Source organism: Ictidomys tridecemlineatus, chromosome 6, assembly GCF_052094955.1.
Source record: "Ictidomys tridecemlineatus isolate mIctTri1 chromosome 6, mIctTri1.hap1, whole genome shotgun sequence".
NCBI classification, from domain to species: Eukaryota; Metazoa; Chordata; class Mammalia; order Rodentia; family Sciuridae; genus Ictidomys; species Ictidomys tridecemlineatus.
The window spans coordinates 33,017,058-33,040,148 of record NC_135482.1 but is presented as its reverse complement, the minus strand read 5'-3'; the positions used below and the strand labels follow the sequence as shown (position 1 = coordinate 33,040,148).

Genomic DNA, 23,091 nt, shown 5'->3' with positions numbered 1-23,091 from the left:
TTTAGTTTCCACATCCAATAGATATTGTGAAGCTAGATTTGTAATACTGTAATTATGTGAAAAAGAAGCAAGAACTATCACTGAAGGAGATACTGTGGAAACATTCTGAGTGTGCTGACATATCAAATTTCTTAGCTGTTACAACAAGAACTAGACTAGTCTCTGAGCTCTTAAAAATTCATGAAGGAGCACGTCATATTTCAGGCTCCTTGCCCGCTTCCGTGGACAATTTCTGATATTCTATGTTAACTACAAAAATCCACATTTTTCAGATAAATAACCTGAAGCTATTCAGAAGGTAAGCAACTTTCTTAGTGGTGAAAAACTCACAAAAGAGAAAATATTATAAATGCAGTTATCTGAATCCAAGAACCTTATCATTCCAATCATCCTCCCTTCCTGTCCTCAGTTAGTTTTATCAATATCCTGGAGGCATACTGTCTTCTTTCCTAAAGGTTATCAAGATTTCATTCTTGGTGTCCTGAGAATGCAAACAAGCAGTGAGAAGCTGTAGGTATGGGAATATATTAGAAGACCCTTTAATCCTTGGACTAGAGGCAAGGAGAGTCTGCAAGAGAGAAATCCTATAATTATGTTAAGTAAGAAAGATATATAATTAATGTATATATAAAACATATAAGACATAACTCTTTCTGCTTCATTCCTTATGAATTTTGAAGCATTAATAAAAATAAGAGATAGGGCAATGAGATTTATTTTTTCAGAAGTTTAGAACTTGGAAATTATGAGGCTAAGCCTGTTGCTATTAAGCACTTAAGATGAAAATCATAAAAAATTCAGCCTGGGATGAAAAGAGCACAGAAAAAGGTGCACGTTCAGAGAGAAGCAAAGATATAATGACAGAAAGAATTTCTGATCCATGAAAAGTAGAAATTTGGATTTCTGGAAGCTTTCAGCTTTGCAATTGCACCCTGTGAGAGGTCTGGGTATCTTCTGCTCTGTTTGTGGATTTCTGAGGACCTATTGTGTAACCATATAAAAAAACATGCCTGAGCTTGCTCTGGTGAGTCTTTGTTCCTTGTAGGAAAAAAAAAAATCTAAACAAAAACAAACACAATACTTCTAAGAAGAAATACCAACTTTGGAATGTCTGCATTATTCATGATGAAAGTATAAGGAGGTTAAAGACAGGAGAAACAAGAAACCAGTAGGGGAAACCTTGAACAAGAGGGCAGGCATAGAAGCATAATGGTTTTTCAGAAATCCTCTGTGATGATCCCAACTGAATAACAAAGTAAGAGATCATGTGTCCATGTGGCAGAAATCCTAAAGAAATTCATTTATAGGTCAAGCTCACTTTAAACTAAATTAAAAGAAAAGCTATCACAAATCACAGTGATGAAAAATCAATTATTATCACTCAGGATAGATTCATTGATAGTACAAGCTTTTCTAGCCTTTAAAAGTAGATTTTTGGCTTTTATTTTATTAGAAAAATTAAAGGTGAAAATTCAAGTCTACCTCTGAACAAAATAAACGAAACATTAATAAATCAACATTCATAAATACCTATACTGATTACTATCAAAAATCTACTTTGAATGAGCAGAATATATTAAAAATAAATTACAGAACTGGTTTTAGATTTAAAAAAAATATAAAAGCACAAAAAGAAAAAAAGAAAAAATATTTTCACATGAAAATGGCTCCAGGATCACCTGATTTTGTCAGGAATTATACTCAAATATTCAAGGAATAAGTAATCCTCTCATTTTGTACCAGAATAAACATTCTCTGTTTTACTGTCAGTCTAGTATATGTATACTAAATATATGTATATATAATATATATGTATATATATATATATAAATTTTTTGATGAAATAAAAAATCTTTGAAATATAATATCAATATTATGATTAATTTGTTGAGTTAAAAGTTTCATTGTGCTTACAAGAAAATCATATGCTAATTTAGCTATTGACAAAAGTTTATAGTACCACATTATTGCTTTTTAAATAGAAGGTAAGGGTTCTGCACATAAAATAATAGCAACTTTTGAATTTATACTAATAACTTTTTTAAAGGGTTATTTTCATTAAATAATAATATAAGATTCCTATGTCAGGTATTTTCTGGCCATAATTATCTTTAGTGCTTTGATGTGCAATTTTGACATAGGTAGTGTATACTCTTTTCTCAGAACACTTGAGAACATCTATAAGGTCATTAGGCAAGATGAATAGTTTCCAGGAAGCCAGGCTGGATGAAGAGAAAATAAATAAATTACTGTGCTTTAACTTATGCAAAGATAGATGGTTACTTTATCTTTAATCCTTATAACTCAATGTCATAACTGTCCTCATTTGACATATTAGAAAACAGAATCAGAGGTTGTTCTGACTTCACTTTGAAAAGTCCTCTTCCAACAAACTAGAGCAGACTGGAAACTCTAAATTAAACCAGTCAATTCAAAGTGAAGTGAAAATCCCAGTTGCAGTAATGAACAGTGTTAGAGGGCCATGATTAAGAACATAGATTTCAAAACTAGATGTCCTATTTTCAATTCTGCATCTGAGATGTATTAAGTTCATATCCTTGGGCAACATATATAACTTCCTTGACTTCATTTCTTTAACAATGAGAAAACAACAAATCCTGCCTTCTAACTTATTATAATGGCTCAATCAGTTAAAGTATGAAAAACATTAGAAGAGCATTTGGTACATAGTAAGAACTTTAAACTTGCACTAATATTATTGCAATAAACTAGTTGAAAAAATATGAAAAATAATTTTTGTCCTATAGACTAGAGCATATTGTTCCATTATTGTGTTTCTTTGTAAACAAGGCAATTCCCAGCAATTCCTTTTAATCTTAATTATTCAAACAGTCTTTATCCTAAATAAAGTGCAATTCCATACAGTTTTCTTTCTGATAATATACACATTTTTTTTTTCAAATTTAAAGTCATTGCTCATAAATGCCCAATGCGGTAGTTAATTGTATGTGTCAACTTGACTAGGTCATGGTATACAGGTATTCGTTCAAACTTTATTTGGGGTACTTATAGAAGTGTTTTCAGTTGAGATTTATAATCAAAACAGTGTAGTGTGAGTAAAGTAGATTGCATTCCATAATGTGGATTGGTCTCATACAGTCAACTGAATGAAGCATGAGTGGAACAAAAAGCTTGTCACACTCTCCTCCAGCAAGCAGACTGCCTTCAGACTGCAGCAGCGGCACTTTCTGAATTCTGCAATAAATGTTTCCAGATGTGACCTGCAGCACTGACTCTATTCTGTGTCTTCTGCTTGCTTATTCTGGTCTTGCCAGGCTCCATAATCATGTGAGCCATTGCTTTAAAATAAATATCTTTCTCTGTATGCACACCCTGTAGTTTCTGTCTCTCTGGAGAACCCTAATGTACTCTGGTTTCTCATTTTCTGTCTTCAGGTTTTCTAAAACATTTTCCTCTACTCTTCAGTAATTTGGGAGTCCCTCCTGCTTGGTAAACGTAATCAAGGAGAAAACAGCCAACTGCTCTCTGTTGCCAGTGTGGATGGGTACATTGTAAAATCCACAACATTAAAGTCATATTACAGCAACTCATTCCCTTGATTTGCGAAAGGAAAAGAACCCCTAGCTTGATCTCTGTGTTTTCATTCCTTTCAAAACAAACTAGCGAGTTTTAAAGTGGATATTTTTCTTTTCATGCTGAGAATTTTTCCAGTAATTAGAATTAGCACTTCAAATACTGTTTTCCTTATTTGGATATGACATTAGAGGGGAATGTGTCTAGAGAAAGAAGATTGTCATAGACAGCCTCTTATGGGATCACACAGGAGCCTTCTCATCATCTTCTCCCGCATTCAACCTCCCTGAACTCTTTGGAAGGATACTTTCTTACCCACAAATTAAGGCCACTTAAAGACAATCAAGAAAAACATTTCAGGATGCAGTAGTGTTTAGAGTGTGGGACCCAGAGAGAGAGTGCTGCTCTACTGTTCAAATTATTTTAAAAATTAAAGTTTCTACTTTGAATTGATTATCGAATCACATGCAGTTGGTTACAGAGAACTGATGCAGACAGAATCCACATGCTTTATTTTGTTTTCCCCCATGATGGCATCCTGTGGTGCTATTGTGGGATATCAAAACAGGGCATTGCCAGGGACAGTGTCAATATATAGAACCCTTCCATCGCCACAAGGAACTCTGATGCTGTCCTCTCATTGTCATTTTCACTTCCCTCTACACTAACCCTTATGCCTGGAAATCATCAATCTGTTATCCATTTCTATTATTTTGTCCTTCAAGATTTTTCTATTTATGGGATAATGTAATGTGCTTTTTTAAGGAGTTGGATTGATTCACTTAGCATAGTAACCTGCAGATGCATCCAGGATCCTATGAATATGGATGGATGTACTTTTCATTCTACTTTCCATTATGCGGACAACACAGTGTGTTTAATTAGTCACTTGTTGGTGGACAACTACTTTTTTCTAGGTTTTGGTTCCTATGAATAAAACCTTAATAAACATGCATATATTGATTTTTGTGTGAACATATATTTTTGTTTCTCAGGAAAAATACCTAGGAGTGTGGTTTCTGGGTTGGATGTACTTGTCTTTTTAAAAGAAGCACTACAATTTGATTTCCAGAATGTTATACCATCTTGTCTTCCCACAAGTAATACATAAGTGATCTAGTATCTTTATAGCCTTGCTTTGTTTGGGGCATATATATTTATAATTGTTATGCCTTGTTGGTGTATGGTTCCTTTAAGCAGTATGTAATATCCTTCTTTAACCCTTTTGATTCACTTTGGATTGAAATCTACTTTATTTGATATGAGGATGGAAACCCCCGCTGCTGCCACAGTCCATTTGAGTGGTATTTTTTTCCCCAAACTTTCACTTTCAGTCTGTGGATGTCTTTTCCTATGAGTCTCTTGAAGGCAGCATATTGTTGGGTTTGTCTTTTTTAGGTTTTTTTTTTTTTTTTTATCCAAACTGCTAGTCTATGTATTTTGATTGGTGATTTTAGGTATTATCATTCATGGTTATTTTTCAGATATGATTTGCATTCCCAGTCATTTTTGTTTATTTTTGGTAGTTTAATTTGACTTGGTTTATCATTGATTGCTTTATCCCTTAGTGTAATACCTCCCTTTGCTGATTTTCATTGTTGTTTTTTATTCATGGACTATTTTGCCGAGAATGTTCTGTAGTACAGGCTTTCTAGTTGTAAATTCTTTCAACTTTTGTTTATCATGGAAGGTTTTTATTTCATCATCAAATCTAAAGCTTAATTTTTCTGGCTATAAGATTCTTGGTGTCATCCATTTTCTTTCAGAACTTGGTATGCATTTTTCCAGGATCTTCTAACTTTCATGGTCTGGGTTGAAAAATCTGTAGAGATCTTTATAGATTTCCCCCTATATGTAATCTGATTCCTTTCTCTTGTGGCTTTTAAAATTCTCCCCTTATTCTTTATGTTAGGCATTTCATTATAATGTGTCTTGGTGTAGATATTTTGTAATTTTGTACTTTTGGTGTCATATAAGCCTCTTGTATTTGATTTTCCAATTCATTCTTCATGTTTGGGAAATATTCTAATAACATTTCATTGAATAGATTGTTAATTCACTTGGTTTGTAACTCTATGCCTTCCTCTAACCCAATAATTCTTAAATTTGGTCTCTTTAGTTTATCCCATAATTCTTTAATGTTCTGCTCATGGTTTCTTACCATCTTCACTATGTGATCAACTTTCTTTTCAAGATTATATATTTTGTCTTCATTGTCTGAGGTTTTGTCTTCCCAGTGATCCAATCTGTTGGTGATGCTTTCCATTGAGTTTTTAACTTGGTTGATTGTTTTCTTTATTTCAAGGATTTCTGGTTGGTATTTTTTTCAGAACCTCCTTCTCCTTATTAAAGTAATCTTTTGCTTCCTGTATTTGCTTATGTAGCTCTTTATCAAAATACCTTTTGTTGGCTGTATTTTCTCTCTTATATCATCCTTTAATTCACAGAACATTTTAATAATGTACATCCTGAACTCTTTCTCTGTAATTTCTTCTTTTGTGCTGGCCATGGATTCTAATAATGTACTATTTTGGTTTATTTGGGGTGCTTTCTCCCCCCTCTTTTTTTCATGTGGTTCATGTGTCTTCTCCTCTAGCACTGTGGGTCTGAGCTGTTACAGATTTTACCCTATTGGCTTATAGTGTCCCTAAATATCTCTTCTTTAATGGGGAGATCAATATTAACAAATCTCAATGCAAACAATATACAGCCTTAAACCAAATAGCTCCTATTATGACATATACAGTTCTGTCACAATATACAGAAATGGTGCGTTCAATTATTATCTACAAAATGAACAGTAGGTTTGCAAAAGGGTCTACAGTTTCTGATAGTGGACTAAGAAATAACCAGGGGTGGGGTGTAGAATGAGATGTTAAGGAGTTATGAAGTGAGGTTATAGAGTTATTACATCTTGCTTAGAAAGCATAAAAGAGGAATCTAAAGAAGTTGGCTAGTAGTGGGAGAAAAAAGAGAAAGTGATTTTGGGGAGATAAGTGAGAAGACAATAGAGAGAGTACAAAATACAAACAAACATAAAAGTTAAGAAAAATAAAAAATGTAAATAGGAGATAAAAGCATATAACACACCAATGTAATACACTATTCAGACACCCCAGTCCTCTGTAGCCTAATTCATGAAAAGCACTTGGTTTCACAAATGATGTGAAAGTGACTCTGGGAGAAAAGAGAGAGAGAAAAAAGAAGAAGAAGAAGAAGAAGAAGAAGAAGAAGAAGAAGAAGAAGAAGAAGAAGAAGAAGAAGAAGAAGAAGAAGAAGAAAGAGAGATCAGAAAAAAATCTCAAAGGAAAATACAAGTATTATTTTTGTTGGAGATCAGTATCGTTCCTATTTCTCTTCTCATCCAATAGGTGGGGTTGTCTGTTGTTTGCTGGTATTTCCACCCTATAGATGGTGAAGGTTATTAGGGTGGAAGGATTGGTCTTGGGGGTGGAGCTCCTGGAGGTGGGATATAGCACTTTCCAATCCCTGATGGGAGACTGCACCCCAAAGACCTCTTTTGGGGCCCACAGGTGAGATGTCAGCACCTGTAGACCTCACACTTCCTGGTCTCTAATTTAGTCTCTAAACTATATCTCCCTCCCTCCCTTCCCTATCGACATCTCAATCAGGAACCTCTCACTCTGGAGGTTTTGTGGGTTGCCTTCTAGGGCCTCACATCTAATAGGGAGAGCTATTTTGTTTTGGGCAGTTCAAGACTAGTCTTTGCAAGCTACAGACTAGTGGCATAGCCACAAGCACTGTGCTGGGTTAGTGGCCTTGTGACAGAAGGGGGAGTTGGGGTCTATATGTACCTTGATATTTTTTCTAAGCCCCACTCAGTGTCCCAAGCTGGGAGTTGCTCCAAGTAAAGATGGCAACAAAGGTGTCCCAAGATGGAGGTGACTGCTTTTAGAGATGGGGTGATGGGTCAGGTTGGGCAGGGTGGTAGCGTTGGGTGGCGTGTTTTGAGATGCAGCTCTGTGGAGTGCAGTGTTGTGGTTGGCAGCTGTCTCCAGACACTGTCCTGTCTCCCCAGCTAGAGGCTACCACATGTAAGAGACTATGGCAATGGTTGCAGTGTCTAAAGATGGAAGTGACTGGGGGAGCCCACATTGATAGATGGGGGTCCACATTGGAGTGGTGGCCAGAGGACCTGTGTGTAGGTAGCAGCTGGGTATCCTGTGTGGGAGCTATGGCTGGCATTCCTGCACAGGTGGGCAGCTGTGGGGTCCTTTGCTAGCACTGATGCCGATGGTCATGCTTGAGCTGGTGCAGAAGGTCCTGAGTGGGCAACTAGCTGAGAGTCCTGTGTTGACGCTGAGGGCTAGTGACCTGTGCAGCACAGAGACTGTGATTTCTGCACAGGAGTAGCTGTTAAGGGTCCTCGAATAACTCAGAGAAAAACAGTAATCCCACTACTAGAATCCCAGGTCATAGAGCGACACATGCTACCTCCCTCCAGCCCACCATCCTGGATCCCTCCCTCATTGTGGTTTTAATTAATATTTAATTAATGGCTAATAATGGTGAGACTCTTTTCACAAATATTTTTTCCGTCTGTGTATCCATCCCTTTCAGTAAACTATCTGTGCCTATTTTCTCCTTAAGTTGTTCATTTCATTGTTGACTTTTGAGAATTCTTTGTATTTTGTAAACACTTGATTGTTGTCAGATATATAAAGTCTGCAAATGTTTTATCTCAGTGTATAGTTTGTTCTGTTCATTCTTTCACAAAATATTTCCTAAACCCAAAGTTTAATTTGATGATGTAAAATTTACCAAAATTTCTCCTTGCAGAATACTACTATTGGGGTCATCAAATTCAAGAACTCCTTGTCTGTCCCTAGAACTCAAATTTTTCCCCTATATTTTTTTCCTAGAGATTTTATGTTCTATGAATATTTAAATTCATGATTCATTTTCAGGTAAAGTATGTTGTTATAGTTTTGCAAGGTAAAAGTCTGGGCTCATCTGCTGGTAGCAGGCCTTCCCTGGCCCCCGGGGCCCAGCCCCCAGTTCCTTGTTCTGCATGTCAAAGTGGCCAGCTCACAGGGTCCTGACACAGGCTTGCGTTTTCATGTTTATCTGCTTCAGACATATGTTCCTTTTTGGGGACATCTTGGCCTTCTCGGAGCTTCCTGATAAGGGACGGTCACGGTAACCCAAGAGTAGCAGGTGTTATTCCTCCCTTGTTTTGGCTAAATTTCCATTGCAGTTATAGAAAGTATATAAGGGAACAAGCTTGGATAATAAAGGGCGCGCACATGCCTCTTCCTGGATGAAGAACCTTGGTGTCCTGTGTTTTTTTTTTTTTTTTTTTTTAACCTCGATGTCCCTCACTGGACTCGGTTCCCCTTAGCCGGACACGGCATCTGGAGGCCCCCACAGAGACCCGGAAAGCAGGGGTAAGCGGACGAGGCTCACCTTCTAAGGAAGAAGGGGGAGGATTGGTTTAAAGATAATTTAAAGAGACAGGGTACGTACCATGGGTAACTCAACAGCAAAACTTCATCTGGCCAAGAGGTTAAAGAACTGTTAAGCAAACAAGGAACAGGAATAAAAACCAAGACAGTAACCGAATTGGTTGAAACTATAGCCCAGGCTTGTCCTTGGTTTCTGACAGGAGGCTTTCTCAATAACAGTGATTGGGATTTGGTAAAGTAGGATCTCCAAAAGTTGTAGAGGGACCAGGGTCCGGATAGAGTCCCGATTGCTACTTTCTCTCTATGGAGATTGGTAAAGGATGCTCTTTTAACTGATAAAGTGAAGATTAAGGAGCAGCTTGCTGAATGCAAACAGTCCCTTAATCAGGTCCAGGAAGAGCAAATGGCAGAGTCCTTACCCCTTTCCCATTATTCTTTCACATCTCCTTCTTCATTCTTAGATCCACCCTAGCTGCTCTCAATCCCCTCCCTACTAGGCCCACAGAAAAGTCTTAACTGACCTTCTCCAGAATATTCACCATGGCTAATTTTAGGACTTTCAGCAAAAGAATCTCTACAAAAAAGTTCAATGTAGATAAACTTCCTATTTTCATGTTGCCCTGTTTTACTTGGCTACTGTCTGGGAAAAATCAACACTCCAGGTGCTGGACACCCCCTTACTAGTTTTTCACAAGATATGTAAACAAGACCTCTGGCCTTGAGCTGGACTTCACGGTGCTGACTACATTTCTAAGATAAGGGAGTCACTTACTGGGCTCCATGGTAACAGCTGGCAGGAGGAGGAACTGGAAAGGGAGATAGAGGAACTGGAGGGTCGATTGAGGAAGTCAAGATTTAAAGCACCTATGGCCTGATCGCTGTTGCGCTCCCTCCTTATAACCCCGATTGGGATGAGGACAACCCCAGAAAGGGGGGGGGGGATGTTCAGTGGCAACCTAAGACAGCCCAAACTTTTCCAGTAATTGAAAACTTGGATGCCGATGGACAGCCAGCCAGAGTGCATGTTCCTTTAGCTTTTAAGGATATTAAACAACTAAAGGAGGCAGTTACTAATTACGGACCCCATGCCCCCTTTACATTGACTCTCTTTGAGTCTTTCTCTGCCAATCAGCTGACACCTAGTGACTGGCAACAGCTTTGCAGGGCTGTGTTGTCCAGAGGGGATTTTTTGTTGTGGAAAAGTGAAAATCAAGAGAGGTGTCGTGAGCTAGCCCGAGTCAATCAGGATGCAGGCTTCCCACGGCGTAACCTTGAAATGTTAACAGGCTCGGGACAATATGCTATCATAAATCAGCAAATTAATTATGATCCTGGGGTCTATGCTCAGATAGCTGCAGCAGCCATTCAGGCTTGGAAGGCTCTACCTATTTCAAATGCTGAAACAAAAATTTCAAAAATTGCTCAAGGACCCTCTGAGCCTTATTCTGACTTCATAGCCCGATTGATGCAGATAGCAGGAAAAATATTCCCTAACTTGGAACAAGCCATGCCGGTCATTAAGCAATTGCCGTCACTTTCCTCAGGCCAACCCCTTTCTATCTGTAGACTCCCCAAGGGAACGCCAGGAAGTGCAGGATGTACAGCTGCAACCGCAGGTCGCAGAGACAGAACAAGCTGCTACCGCAGTAAGATCTTGGCCAGGCGGGGAAAAATGCAGACAAAAATCAAACAAAATGCAATCGGCTAGGAAAACTTGGGGAACTTTTGCCCCGAAAATGGGCATCGGACTCCATGTTGTTTGCATCACCATGGTAACCATGGGGTGCCTGGCCGGAAGAGTGACTTCCTGGTCTCACCTCCCACACTTTTGTGGGCTTCTGATTGGTTCTTCCACAGTCACTCAGACAGGACTTCTAGTCCCGCCTTCCAGCCACTAACCTATACTACTGTGTTTCAGATTTCTACCGGAGCTGCTCAAAGCCTGTATTTAAAAAAAAAAAAAAAAAAATGCCTACCTGTAAATGCTAACGAAAGGTATCTTTTTCAGACAAAATTTAATTCCACAGGTTTCTATGTTACAGTCCTAAATTTAAGTTAGTTCTAAATTAAATAACCTGACTTTTTCTCTATAGTTGTGTTACTAAATAATGTTCTATTGATGAGAGATATCAAATATGCTTCTTTATATTTTACTTTTAATTTTGGAGGTTATGAAGATGCATTTGCTCGCCACAGGAACAAGCCAGCAAAGTTCCTGTGATGACCAAAAAATCCTTATTCTAATTGCTAACTATAAAAATAAAAATGTATACTCAAGGATCTTATTTCAGTTACATCAAGTGACGTCACATAGAAGAGTGCACTCCTAGTTAAAAATAAATTAAAATGGATCCAAATATTTTAAGACCACGTGGTTACATAAAGTTAATACAATTATAAGTTATGTTCTTATTCTTAATATATATATATATTTTTAGATATTTAGATAACCTATATTTGTTAATCTATAAATTAATTAGCACATGCCTAATTGATTAGTTAATATATATTTGCCTAATTGTTTTTCTTCAACAGAAAACCCATAATTTATGCTTTATATTTACATTTATCAGATACTCTGCCTTTTCAGTTACAAATATTTAAGATAAATGTGTTTACTATAAATTTGCTTTTAAGTGAAAATACAATCAAGTAGTTTCTAATTCTCAAGGTTACTGTTTAAACTCATAAGATGATAAATTATTATAATTATTTCTACAAAATATCTAAGGGTTTTAACTATATTTTCATTGATATTTCTTATCAAAGTATAATAATTTTTTCATAGATTCTAAGATTTTCAGAAATTGTTCCAAAGTATAAAAAAAATTTTTTTTAAAAGAAAAAGATGCTTCAACAAAGAAAAAGCACACATGGATCCTAAAAAGAAGAAAGAAATCATCTTTGGGTAAAACAAGGTCTTTACATTCATTTTCCTAAGTAAAAAAGATTTTTATATTGTTATCTAAAAAGATGATGTAAAAAGTTAGAACAATTAAAAAAGAGATTTATATATACTAAACTGACTATAATTAATTTAAGGGTATTTCAGGTTATTTTCCTAATTTAACTATACTAATGTGAGCTAAAATTTTGTCCATATTTTGACATGATAAACACCTATTAAAATGTAAGTTTATTTCTTTAAAGAAAGATCCTTATTGCCTAATAATTCTTACTGTTTAAGATAAAGATTAATTTTGGTAAATAAATTCACACTGTTGATTAAACATTAAGTATATTGAACTACTAACTTAAACCCCTGTATGACCTTTTGAGAGGAGACCCCTCACCCACCTCCCCGCGAAAACCTACTCCAGAAGCCTTGGAGGCACTTAGATTGATAGAGACAGCCTTACAAGAGATGCAGGTAATGCAGGTGGACTATCCCCAGTCCTTGTTATTCATTGTTCTGCCGTCAAAACTCACCCCGACTGGAGTCTTTTGGCAGACTGGTCCTATTTATTGGGTTCACTTACCTGCAAGATCCCCTCCCGGGTCTTGATACCTTTCCATGATCTGGTTAATACAATTAGTTTGGAAAGCAAAATATCTAGGAGATGCCTTGTTTGGGAAAACCTTTGATGTTCTCATATTACCATATAATCAAGACATTCTTTCTAAATTAAGACAGGAACATGATCTCTGGTGTCTCTTCTTCTGTAGTTTCATGGGACAGGTTGACAATCACTACCCTAAAAGCAGGCTCCTTGAAAGTCTAAAAACATGTCCAATAATTTTCCCAAAGATCCTAAAACAGGACCCTATTCCAGGCGCACAAACCGCTGTCGTCTCGGATGGAACCCAGTTCATCCTCAAAAGGGTGGCTGATTGCTCAGCCCAAAAGGTGGAAGTTTCAGCCTTGATATTGGCCTTACAGACCTACAATTCAGTGCCCCTTAATGTTTTCACAGACAGTCTTTATATTGCCAGACTTGCATCCGCGATTGAGACAGCACCCCATATTGGAAAACAATCTACTATCATGGATCAACTACAAACAGTGCAGCTTCTTATATGGGCTAGGGCAGACCCCCTCTTCATAGGTCACATTAGAAGTCATTCCGGGCTTCCAGGCCCTCTGGCGGCGGGCAACGCCATGGCAGACGCTGCCACACATGCCACTAACCTTGTATATACAATAGCTGAGTATGATAAGGCCCTACAGCTTCATAATAAATTTCACCTAAATGCACAAACTTTGCGCTTCCACTCAGGATGTTCCCGGGATCAAGCTTTAAAAATTGTCTCCCTATGCCCTACTTGTGCACCTTTTATCCATTCCCCTTCTCTGGGAGTCAACCTAAGGGGCCTTCAGCCAAATGACATCTGGCAAACTGATGTAACTCATATTCCCAGTTTTGGAAAGTTGTCCTTTGTGCATGTCAGTATAGACACGTTCTCTGGTTTTATCTCTGCTACATTACATTCAGGAGAAAAGGCTAAGGATGTGATACAGCACTATGTAAAAACCTTTTCCTTTATGAGAACCCCTCAATGCATAAAAACAGATAATGGCCCAGCTTATACTAGTCAAACCTTCCAAAAATTTTGCTCACAGTGGGATATTATACACAAAACAGGAATCCCATATAACCCCCAAGGACAGGCCATTGTAGAACGGGCCCATCAACATCTTAAAACCTACTTGCAAAAAACAAGAGGGGGAGATATACCAGAGTTGTCAGGGACTACACACACTGTTAAATATAACTCTGTTCACTTTAAATTTTTTGCTCACAGATGCTGAAGGCCGTACAGCGGTGCAGCGTCACTTCTCCTCTCCCACCATGCAAAAGGCACAGATAAGGTGGAAGGATCTATCTACAGGAAAGTGGCAACCCCCTGCTCCACTCTTGGCTAGAGTGAGAGGAGCTGTATGTGTCTTCCCTCCAGGGACGGAAAAACCTATTTGGGTCCCGGAACGCTGCACAAGACTGGTGGACGCAGACTCGGGAAGGAACAACGACCCTGGGACTTCAGGTTTGGCCATTTTCATTTCTCCAAAGGAGTGACAGAATGAGTTTTGCGGGATGGATCTTCCTTATAACGGTCCTGTCATACAGGCCTGCAGACAGAGGGCTAGATCCCCCACCAGGTAATATCTATCAACATCTTTTTTGGACCCCATTTAGAAGGACAAAGAATTCTAAACTAGGGCCTGCTCACATACAGAATTCAGGGTCCAAGCAAGGTGAAAAAGATTCTCATGAAGAGGTGATATGAGATGTGGTTTCAGTGTTTCAGTGGTCTGCAGTAATGTGTACAGTGGTCAACAAGAGAAGGAGATGTAATGTGGTGAGAAAGCTTGATTTGGATATTAGAATATATTATGGTTTGGATTTAAAGATCTCCTAAAAGCCATGTGCTTGTTTGCCAACCTGATACAATACCAAAAGGTGGCAAACAATATGAAAGATTGGGCCTGGTTGAAGGAGGTTGGTAATAGGGATATGTCATTGAAGGGTATATTTTAGTGTTTTCTCTCTCTCTCCCTAATTTTTGGCTACCAAGAAATGAGTACTTATGCCCCACTGTACCCTTCTACTTTAATATTCTGCCTACAACACAGGGCAGTAGCAATGGAGCCAGTTGATGGTGAACTAAAATCTCTGAAACCATGAACCAACTTAATCTTGTCTACCTAAAGTTGATTTTCTCAGGTATTTTGTCACAGCTATGAAAGCTGAATAACAGATAGTTCAAGTGAAATTGGCAGGGGTTCTTTTAAAAGGGGCAAGAATTTTTATGTACAAGGTAGTTTAATACAAGTTGTCAGAGTACAAGCAGAGAGAAAAGGGAATTATTATGGCAGGGCAACATTAAAAAGGGTGTCATATGTAGAGTGAGGAATTGTAGGTGAAGTATACCAACAAGTGGAGGAGTGGATAGAACTTTTTTTTAAGACTAAAAGATAACTCTAAGTAAGGAAGTGGTCCAAATGGGCTATCAGGAACTCAACAAAGTAAAGAGGAGAATACATATGGCATGACTGCCTTGCACTATGTGTGACTGAAGAGATAAACACTTGTTTTTCTGTCATGCAGTCAATGCAAAAGTTAACACAATAGTCTACCTCTGGTCACCAAAATGAGTGCAGGGTTTTCTACATACACAAAGGAATTCTCCAGGGGCCATCAATTCAGAATTAAAATTCAGCTCAGTTATGATACTTTCTATCCAGAGCTTGAATCAAACTGCAAAGGTTAGGGGCTTAGTCCTACAACACTGCCTCCCTCTTAATATGCCAATTATAAGTAGTAGGTTGTCATTAATAGTTCTTATTGATTGATTATAAAGCCAGGGTTCTCATGGTCTCTTTCTCAAAAGATTGATTAATTTCCAGGAGGAACTCAGGCATTTTAAGATATTACTTAAGTTTGTCAGCTTCTTATATTAACAAATATAATAAAGATGCTAATGAACATTCTATAAACATACACAGGACAGTTTATGGGAAGGGGTGCAGAGCTTCCATATACTCTCTAGGCATCTCTAATGTGGTATCTCCAAGAATTCAGCAACCCAGAAGGTCTTCCAACCCTTGTTTTTGGGTTTTTATGTAAACATTATTTACATGGCATAACTTTTAAAAATCATTAATTATTCGTGAACAACTCAACCGTCAATTGCTCTCCCTTTCCTGGAAGTTAGGAGGTAGGGCAGACAATTCCAAACCTCCAATCACTTTATTGCTTCCCTATTCAATAAGCTCCCATCCTGAAGCTATCAGGGGTTTACCAATGGTCATCTCACTTGAGTAAAGATGCTTCTGTCACCTCGGAAAAATTGCAAAGTCCTAAGAGCTCTATGTCAAAAACCAAAGTAAAAGAGCAATTGTGAAAAAAAAGAAAAAAGTCTTCATTTGAACTTTTACCTGTGAGGGTTTTAGGATCTCTGTCCCAGGAATCAAGGGCCAAGACAAAAATAAGTATTTCTTTTTATATCGTAATATTAGAGTGAAATGGAGACCACAGTACAAGAAGCTGTGAGGGGGCTCACATATTAGGAGTTGCCTGGCACAGAATGTCAGAATCCAGCCAGTAAAAGAGAAGAACATCAGTGTAATGTAAGCTAGCAATAAAAAAATTAGTTATGTATGGAAGATAATTCAGATAAATAAATGCATTATATGTAACAAGAGTCAGAGGTTTCTCAGTGTCTGAGAACAGTAGCAAAAATAACAAAGTAAAAAATGCTAGTAAACCCTGTGTATTTGGATTGACATTGGTGATAAGTGTGAACTCATGATTTTCAATATAAATGTAAATAGGTATAAAAATAAATAGACTTGTATGCATTTATTCACAAGTTTTGTTTTTTTTTTCCACAGAGAGGGTTTGAGATTGATGGGCACAACTCAGAACTTGACTTCATATACCAATCTTTACTGAGCAAGAAACAAGAAATCCTGCGGAGAAATTATTGGTTCCAAGGATAAAAGGAGGAAATTACACATAAGCATTGAACATCTTATTTTCCAGAATCTAAGAAAGTGCTTAAACTAATATAGCTGTGTCAAACAGGTCAAACAATTGTCACTAAGCAATGTAATCTTCAAGGTTGTATATCAGTCTGCCAATGACTGATAACATCACTATGGGACTCATGACCATATGTGTATAAGTTAGGAGTAAGTTTACAAGATGATTTTGAAAATTTCTATTTCCTTATGACAGATAAACGATTGCCCATGCAATTCATTTTATCTGACTGAATTTTTTTATATTCTCTGGAATTCCCACTGTCCTTTTTAGCTTGTTTATCCAATAATTCTTTACTACCTATTTATTCATCAGTCTCAAAAGGATGGCTGTCTTAATTCCTATTTATTAGGATCCTCATTTGGAATCCTTTCTGAAAGTAGCATAAATAACATGAAGGATTTGGAAGTATCCTCTTACAAAATTCTGAAGCAGTACATGAAGTAATATGTTATTTGTAGTTTAATGACAAACGTGTTTATTGTCAACTCTAGAGAAACTACAAAATAATTAGACAAAAGATATAACTAACAACTAACTAGCCAATAGTGGATAAATGGGTATGATAAAAACAAAATTAAAAAGCAAACATAAAAAAAGGGAAAGGGAAACAAACAACTGAAAATAGATTTTAAAAATAGAACAAAATTTCAAAGGATATAGATTTCAACCCCTCATATCATTGATTACATAAATGTAGCTAGTTTAAACAGTAGTTTATTTTAGTACTAGTAAAACTAGTCTTTATGTCAGATCTGACATAAAGACAATACTTTTCTATATGGCATCTATAAAACACTATAAATGTCAAGATATAGTAAGATTAAAATAAAATAAAATATAAAAAATATGTCATGTAAACTCTAATGGAAAGAAAATCCTGTTGGCTCTTAATAACAGATGAAGTAGGATTCAGAACATGAACTTTTCTGAAAATAAAGAGTACCTTATGTGATAAAAGAGATTTTAATTCATGAATATGTGATTTTCCTAAATGCACATCAAAATGCAGGAAGCAAAAAGTGATAAACCTGAAATGAGAAATAGCCAAATCCACACATAAATCGAGGAATTCAAATCTCTTTCCTCAGTAATTGAATAAGTAGGCAGAAAATCACTAAATATATAGAAGTCTGAATGAATTCTATCAGCAAATTGACATAATTAATGTTACAAAATATTCAGTCCAACAAACCCAGAAAACATGTTTTTTTTTTCCATGTGCAAAAGAATAACATACCAGGAGAGACTGTATTTTTTTGTTATAAAACAAACCTCAAAACTTAAGAGAATTGAAACCATACAAAGCATATTCTCTGACCAAAATGGGATTAATCACAATCTGTAATAATAATAAAAAACAGAAAATTTTCAAATATTTGTTAACTAAAGAACATGTTCTTAGTAACTCATAGATCAAAGAAATCACAAGGGAATTTAAAAGCTTATTGAATTGGTTAAAAATTAAAATACAGAAAAAAACTTGTTATTTATAGCAGAGTTTATCTGAGAATGTTTTCCTTGCAATGCACATTAATCTTTGTATGCAACAGAATTTAGGAAACATCCAAGAGAAAAATAGTTTGTACTTTCAAAAAAACTTGGAACATGAATATTCTAATTACTTCTCAAATGGAAATGCTAATTATTCTATTGCTCAGGTCGAAAGAAATATTGACCAAAATATTTCTACTGAGAGACTCAGACATCTGATTGGTCAATACACATAGAATTTGGGCAACCAATCAATATAGTATTATATTTCCTTGTGGTTTATGTTATTCTATATATTGATAAAATGCATACTTAATACTTTTGCTCTGCACTTTCATATACTTATAAGGTTCAGACTCACATGAGTCTTGTAAAAAATAGGTGATATTATATCATGATATACATATTTTCAAAAGAAGTTATTGCTTGTACCCGTTTTTTGCTTTTGAAAGAAAACTAAAACTGTAAGGATATCTTTTACTTATGAATCAATTTTTTTCTTGCATTTGTGTCCTCTGTATGCAGTATCTAAGTCAATGTATTGAATAAATGAAAAGGAACATTTCACATGGTGTTTATTCTCTATAATGCATATTGTGAGCAATCTTATGGATTTGTCACATCAATCCTTTTACATCTTGTAGATAATAAAATGACATTCTCTAATACAACTATTTTTACATTCTTTAATACAACTAGTTGGAACTTAATACTACACCTGTAAGATTACAAATCTTTTTTTAAAAAAAAACACAATATATAACAAATATTTATTGACTATTAATGATTTGCCAGATGTTAAGGAGTGGTAATAGAAATTAAATTTCAAGTAGCTTTTGAACATTTTCTCTCAATTTACCTTAATATCAAGATAGAAAAGTTCTACCACCAAGAGGAAAAGAGTTATAAATTTTCCTTGTGCTTAAATATTGCATTCTACCCCAATACTGCCTAATTCTCTCTTTATAATACACACTTTTAAATGATCCCATGCCATAATACATATCTTGATACTGGGTTTGTTTTGGCTGTATTCCGTCCTTTTCAATTTCACGGAATAATTTTGAGGATGACAGGTATTGGTTCGTCCTTAAAAGTGTTGTAGAACTCAGCTGAGAATCCATTCAGTCCTTGGCTTTTCTTTGTAGGAAGGTTTTATATAGTTGCTTCAATTCCATTACTTGCTATTGAGCTGTTTAAATTCTCTATATCTTATGGCTCAGTTTGGGTAGGTCATATATCTCTAAGAATTCGTCAATCTCTTCAAGATTTTCTATCTTACTAGAGTAAAAATTTCTAACATAGTGTCTACTAATGCTTTAGATTTCAATAATGCCTATGATAATATTTACTTTTGTACCTCCAATGTTATTAATTTGAGTTTTTTCCCCTTTCTCTTTTGGTTAGTTTGGCTAAGGGTTTATCAATATTGTTTATCATTTCAATAAACCACTTATTTATTTTTGTTGATCTTTTATATTGTTTTTGTCCTCAATTTCATTGATTTTTGGCTCTGATTTTATTGTACTTTATTTTTCTGTATTCTCCTGAGTATGGTGTTGGTTTGCTCTTCTTTCTCCAGGGTCTTGTGCTATAATGTTAGGTTATTTATTTAGTATCTTTCTAGTCTTTTGACATATGATCTCAATGTTATAAAATTTTCGTTTCTTTCTTTCTTCTTTTTTATGGGGGGTGGTGGTGCTGGGGATCAAATCCAGGGCCTTGTGTATGCAAGGCAAGCACTCTCCCAACTGAGCTATGTCCTCAGCTTAAACTTTACTCTTAAAGATGCCTTCATAAAGTGCCAGAGATTTTGATATGTTCTACCACTATTCTCATTTACTTCTAAGAATCTTGTTACTTTTCTTCTGATTCCTTCCACTATTCATTCATCACTAAAATGTGTATTACTTAATCCCTAGGTGTTTTTAGTGGTTTATTTTCTTTTATCTCATTCTTGGTTTCTAATTTCTTTCCATTATGATCTGATAGAAGGCAAGGTATTATCCTTTTTTCATATTTGCTAAAATTTGTTTTGTGATATGGAATATGGTCAATTTTATAAAATGCTCTGTGTGCTGCTGAGAAGGAAGTGCATTCAATAATTCATATATGAATATTCTACAGATGTTCGTTTTAAATTTTGATAAAAGGAGAATTGAGAAAAACAAGACAATATTTCCTTTTCCATAGGATAAATAAGGGAGAAAAAAGGCAGTTCTTATACTTCTAGAAGCTAGAGGATTTTGACACCAAGAACTGGAAAGATTTGAAAAAAAGGAGGTACTTTTGATATCAGATATATACACAGATTTCTTTGAAGATAATTACAAATATTTAAGAGGGTAAATCTATGAGTGGAAAATTAGTACTATTTGACCAACATTATACAACCATAATGTAACTTAACTGTTTTGTTTTTTTTTCCTTTTGAAATTGAATACATTTGTAAATCTTTGAATATTCTGATATGAAGAAAATGTGAGCAAATAATTAATAAATCTAAATGACATAAAAATGATTTTTAAAATTATATAATATGTACCAGACAATTTCTTTTGCTGTAAAGAATTTTAAACTGAAAAGTATATTTGATGAAAATGTTTTCAGGTCAACATGCCAAGAAGACAACTCTGAGAAAAGGGAAGTTTACAAAGAGAACAAGTGACGTATAAATGCTCAACCTGGCTAGGGGCAATTTTCTGAGCACATTAAAACAGCTAGAGCTTGGCAGAACAGTGGTTCTGTTGAGTTGAAGAAATGATAAATTGGGGTTTAAACATCAGAGAGAGAAAGGTTTTGAGAGAAAGGAACTGGGAAGTACCTTTAGGAATTTATTGCAACACCATATCTGGCCTATCTGTGCCGGATGTAAAAGGAGTTGAGATTTTTCAAATAGTGGCCCCTGGGGTAAGAATAACATAGAGGTACTGCAGTGCACTGAGAAGAAGAAAGCAGAATTCTGGCCCAATTAGACAGGATGATTATGGCACGCAGAAGAAGCCACATCTTTTTTTCTAAGGTTTTTTAAAAAAATATTTTTAGTTATAGTTGGATGCAATACCTTTGTTTTATTTATTTATTTTTATGAGGTGCTGAGGATCGAACCCAGCATCTCACATGTGCTAGGTGAGCGCTCTGCCACTGAGCCACAACCCCAGCCCTAGCAAAAGCCACAACTTAACAGGAACAGTCTAGAGAGAGATTTCAGGAGATTTGGTAACAAGTAGACAATTTGTTGATGTCTGAAGACTTTTTTTTCTATAATATTTATTAGTTTTAGTTGGACACAATACCTCTAATTTTATTTATTTATATTTTTATGTGGTGCTGTGGATGGAACCCAGGGCCTTGCACATACCAGATGAATGCTCTATCGCTGAGCCACAACCCCAGCCCTCTGAAGGCATTTTTGATTGTTATAAGTGTGGAATTACTATTGCAGTTTTGTGGCAAGAGGTCAAAAATGCCTGGAAATGTCATCTATACACAGTGTCCCCATATAACAAAAGAATTTTTTGTACAGCCCCAAGTATCAATAATGCCAAGATTGAGAAGCACTGCCTTAGAGTCATACCTATTCTTGAAATAGTCCCCGCAGAAGCTGAAAATCAAGGCTTAACAAGATTCACAAGAGAAAACTTGGTATGTACTGGGAAGCAAATAATATATTCTATTGACTTTTAATCAGAAATAGTGGATACCAATAGGGCAAACATTTTAAGTGCTGAAAATAAAAGAAAGAAACAATAAACTATTGACAGGAACATTATATAAGGTAAAAATATTCTTCAAAAGTAAGATTTAAATGGCATTTTTAGATAAACAAATGCTTTTTCTAATAAGGACCTTCAATGTCCAGTAAGAGAAGACTCTAAACATGCACCTACTTGGCCTATTCTTCTCTGCTCAAAACTTTATCCCTCACTTTGGTTTCCGTCCACCCCCCTTTTCCACAATGCCAGTCATTCCTGCAGATCAACTCAATGTTATTTCCAGTGAGATATCCTTGTTCCAAAAGCCAGCATCAATTTTTTCAAAATGTCTTTGAACTTTAGGCTTATATCTCAGAAAAACTGTAACACACATTACAAGATAGAATGTTCAATAATGTTCACAGCATTGAATGTACAATTGAATCCTGGAAACAGACTAAATGCTCCCAAACAGTACAAAAATAATTTCAGTTTGTTCTAGCTCAGCAATGGTATGTACTAAATGAATAATAAAAATGTATAATATTTATTCCTAAGGAATAGAAGGATATAATAATTAAAATGCACAAATTACAGCAAGTATGCTAACATGAATAGATGTTAAAATTGTTACATTAAGGCATAGATTATTTCAGAAGTATTTTTGTAGGACAATAACACTGATGAAACAGGATAAATATTACATATATATGTATATATGTAGAGAGATAAGTAATTTTCATAAGGGAATGAAGCAATGAAGGCATGGAACAAAATATTTTTTTGAAGAGTAAGAGAGAATGACCCCTAAAATAAATATAAGATGTTAAAAATTCATATTAGTTCACTTGAAAAAACAAGGAGTACCTTCCATAGATTTTAACATTAACAAAAAAAAACTATACATATAAATGTACCTGACAGTTATTATACTAATATCTAATTTGCTTATCTTGGAGGATCTCTAATATCTCTAAATTCAGATTTGTCCAGGAACCACTTTGTTAGGCTTACTCAAGTTTGAATTCAGTATTTCTTGGTATTGAACCAGTTTTGACTGAATCCTGGAGTCTGTGCTTTTAATTTACCCTCACAATAAAACTTTGCCGTCATCTCAATGTTCTCTTGGAGGTTGACTTTCTCTAGTGTGCTAAATCCCCTATCCTTGACTTGGTTTCACCAAAGTCAACGTTTTCTTTATTCTTTTTCCCTTCCTTCAAAGTGCCAAATATATTTGGCACTGGTAAATTTGCACAATATTGAAAAGACATAGTGACGTAGCAGTCACTGCTTTTGAATGTTGTCAATAGAGATTATGAGACAGATACACAGAGAACAATGAATTGTTATTTGCCTTCAATTTTCTTCCCATCAAATATTCTCTTCTTATTTTCTTCCCTGAAGCAAGTCTTCCATCAGTTTTCTGCAAACTTGTAG

At 35.7% G+C, this 23,091-nt stretch overlaps 1 long non-coding RNA gene across 1 annotated transcript; it reads left to right on the top strand.

The window, feature by feature from the left end:
- Positions 1–11,576: 11,576 nt before the first annotated feature.
- On the top strand, positions 11,577–18,526 carry LOC101959514 (uncharacterized). The gene is made up of 3 exons (XR_013440421.1): positions 11,577–11,899; positions 13,725–13,964; positions 16,315–18,526. It is a non-coding gene; the product is annotated as an uncharacterized LOC101959514 (long non-coding RNA).
- The last annotated feature ends 4,565 nt before the right edge of the window (positions 18,527–23,091 follow it).